This window comes from Poecilia latipinna, unplaced genomic scaffold (assembly GCF_001443285.1).
Source record: "Poecilia latipinna isolate Pla-1442-1.1 unplaced genomic scaffold, P_latipinna-1.0 Scaffold2, whole genome shotgun sequence".
NCBI classification, from domain to species: domain Eukaryota; kingdom Metazoa; phylum Chordata; class Actinopteri; order Cyprinodontiformes; family Poeciliidae; genus Poecilia; species Poecilia latipinna.
In genome coordinates, this window is record NW_015112618.1 from 1,208,485 (window position 1) to 1,211,864 (window position 3,380).

The following is a 3,380-nucleotide window of genomic DNA, read 5'->3' on the forward strand; positions in this document are numbered from 1 at the left end:
TGATGCATTTAGTAATCTGATTGCTCAGAAATTAACCTGATGACTTCCAAGCCAATCAGGGGAAAATTACCCTATTCCGATTTTTGGTTGATTGATCATGACATCCTAATATTAAAAAGTAGGAATAACATGTGGGAGTCAACAGAACTTTTATTTAAGACAACTCCACCAGCAACACCTTAATGGTTTGAACAGGTGCTAATCTGGACATGCAGGAATGTTTTCCTCCTTGCGGAAAACAGCATAATTATATCTCATCAACTGTGTCAGCAGATGCCGGTGTGCAAATAAGTAATAAAATGTTGAAAACATTACCATAAAACACACGACCATAAAACAAAAACTATTAATTCACAAAAATAAACCAACTTCAACTGTAGGACTGGTGATTTGGCTTTGAAATGTGCATTTATTGTATGTATAAAGATGTGAGGGTTTATTTACAGTTATTTTACCTAAAACATACTGCTCCTCACAAATGGTAATAAATCCTACACTTGCAACTGGATTCTTTAAGCCAGATCATAAGGTGACCTTCTTATCTCATATTAATGCATTTCAGACGTTCTTTTAGGATGAACCATCAGATGGCAAGGCTGCAAAAATGTTATAGCACATCCATTAATTTCCCAGTTAATCTCTCCATCCTCACATCCCACACACTCTTTGCAGAACCATTTCATTTGTGAATCTGCCATTAAACTTCAGGCCAGACTGCAGCTCCCAGTTTCATCTGTAAAACACAGCTCATTGTCTCATATGACACTTCTCAGTGGGACTCCACACAGCCTGACCATTTAATGAGCCGTGTCTGTATCCATGGACCGAGCCACATGAGGCCTTGAAACTGTAGTGTCCCATTCAGCTGGCTCTGCTCTTGTTTTTTACTTGCTCCGACACAAAAGCTTTGCCCCTGGAGAGCCGTAGATTTCAACAGAGTTATTTTGGTCTTTCCGTTCACACAGAGGAAACAGAATAATAACAGAAGAGCGAGAGAAAATCATAAAGTGAGCCCCAATCCTGGCGGTCCAAGCAGAGGGCTGAAGTCAACTTGGAAAGGCCTTTAATTGAAGAGGGGATGAACTAGTTGTAGTAGCTAGTACTCATTGATTAGGCAAATCCAGCTTGAATTTTCCATTGGATTTGTGACCCGTAACAGAAAAAAAAAAAAACCTTTATGTATTGATCAATCCCATGCACGTCTGTGTGACACCGGGATCCAGCTAACATTTGCAGAGACCTGAGCAAGACCTTTTGGTGGATCTTCACAACATTTAACTTATAAAATCATCAAATTACATCTGAACATATTTTTCTTAATCTATACAGCTTTAATATTGGGTATAGAAATGAATTTCTTGATGCATTCATGTACTTCACAAGCATTGTCCTTAAACTGTGGTTGAAATGAATAGGGATGAACACAGGCAGGCCAGAGGAACGGATCGATAGATGTGTACAAAACATATCTTAACCTGTCACATCTTAAATCCATCATCTGAAAACGGAGTATGACTACAACTGCAGACCTACCAAGACATGGCTGTCCACGTACTATTAGATATAGCAAATCCTGGTTGCAGTTTCCCAAACTGGGCATGTCGTTGACCCAGCAGAGGAAGACAGAAAAAGGTGATCTTGGAAAGTAAAATCAAAATTTTGCTTTTCAGTACAAATGAAAACTACTGTGCTTATCAGAAAACTAACACTGCATGTCACTTTGAACACACTAAGTGTATTCTGAAGCAGAGCAGCATCATGCTGAGAAGAACAATCGATTTTATGCAAGGCAATATGGTTGTTATGTCCAAAGGGTTGTATGCAGATTGGTATTTGTGTGTCTCTTCTTCTCATTACAAGGTGTGACAAGCAATTGCAGCTGGAGTTGTTAAGGTTCATCAGGAGGAGGAGCTTAAAGAGGAGCAGTTCCCTGAGGCAGATGGCAGATTGTTTAGATTGACTAATAATTAGAGGCACTTCTTGTCTCTACCTACGTTTCTAGAAGTTCTTGTGTTTAGTCCTTTGTTGTCGTCCCATCAGGAAACCACTTTACCTATTCAAGCTCAGTTCCGGGTTTCTGTCTTCAAAATAGAATCTTTGGCAACAATTTTTACACTTTTATTTGTGGAATAACTTAGAATACTGACAAATATGATTGGTTTTACAAATCCTAAGAGTTCACAAAGCTTCTTCCTATGATGTCAAAAAAGTGAACTAACCTCCTTAAAAGAGACTGCAGTGTCAGTTTGGAGTCATGTTCTTGTCAGGCAATTGCTACTGCTCCTCTCTGGTCCATTCTCCATGTTTCCAGTATCTTCAGCCTTTAGCATCGTTTATCTCTGCTGCTGGATGTCAGTTTAAACCATCCGTCTCCCTGCAAATGTAAACAAAACAAAGCAGAAACTGTAGAGACATTTCTGCTCTGTTGCTTTGTCGAAATAACGGCACAATGAAAATAAAACCAGTGTGAAACTTTGCTGCAGATATAAGGAACAAAGTTCAGGATGTCTACATGCAGTGTTGATTCTAAGCTCAAATCAGATGAAACAGTGTGATCTTGTTTGAGGGTAGAAAAGGAAAACAGATGATTGACTCATTGAATGAGTGGCAGATTGGGTGCAGGTTTTTGACAGGTATGGATACTATAAAAAAAGAGAAGTCATCTTCATATACACGACAGATGAAAGAGCTTCAGGAGGCATCAGACCGCATAAGCGATGTCAACATATTTCCACCATATGTGACTGGCTGTTCAGGATTTAGCCAGATGGCAGCTCATCCCTTCCAAGCCTGTTAAAGCCTCTTAAGACGCAGACCATGAGCCGCAGCAGACAACAGAGCAACCTTGCTGGACTTCCACGTCCAGACGGTAATCTCACCGTGACCGCCCAACCCCCCACACGCTACATTACCTCCGTGGAGTTAACATATCAGGTTTGAAGAGACACACATAGTTAACCAAGTACACATTGTTCTTGACTGCTATCCCCACATTACCTGCTACCTTACCTGGAGGTAAGCCTTAAAGTGGCAGTGCATGATTTAATGGGTGTTTAATGGTGCCGAACACAGGCTTTATTGTAGCTGATTTATGCAGCAGTTTCCATACATTCTCAGAGATATTTGTCTTTCCTCCAGGATTCTTATTTTTTCAATTTGTTTTTCCATCTACAAAGATTAATTTTGTTCCATGCTGCAGATCCTAAGAGCATAAAATCTGCTCACTTCCTACTTACCAGGACTTTTTTCCCCTGAAAAGAACTACCTTACATCTTGTGCTTAGAGCAGCAAGTTTTAATGATACAGACGGACTTTGCTTATTTATTAACTGAGGGTGCAAAGTTTCTATTACTCATATAAACCAGTTGGATGTATGAGAC

At 39.8% G+C, this 3,380-nt stretch overlaps 1 long non-coding RNA gene across 1 annotated transcript in view; it reads right to left on the reverse strand.

The window, feature by feature from the left end:
- Positions 1-1,295: 1,295 nt before the first annotated feature.
- The window catches only part of LOC106954710 (uncharacterized), a 7,433-nt gene continuing 5,348 nt past the window's right edge, over positions 1,296-3,380 (reverse strand). The window contains exon 3 of the long non-coding RNA XR_001426416.1: positions 1,296-2,374. This is a non-coding gene — a long non-coding RNA (uncharacterized LOC106954710). The remainder of the gene's footprint in view (positions 2,375-3,380) is intronic.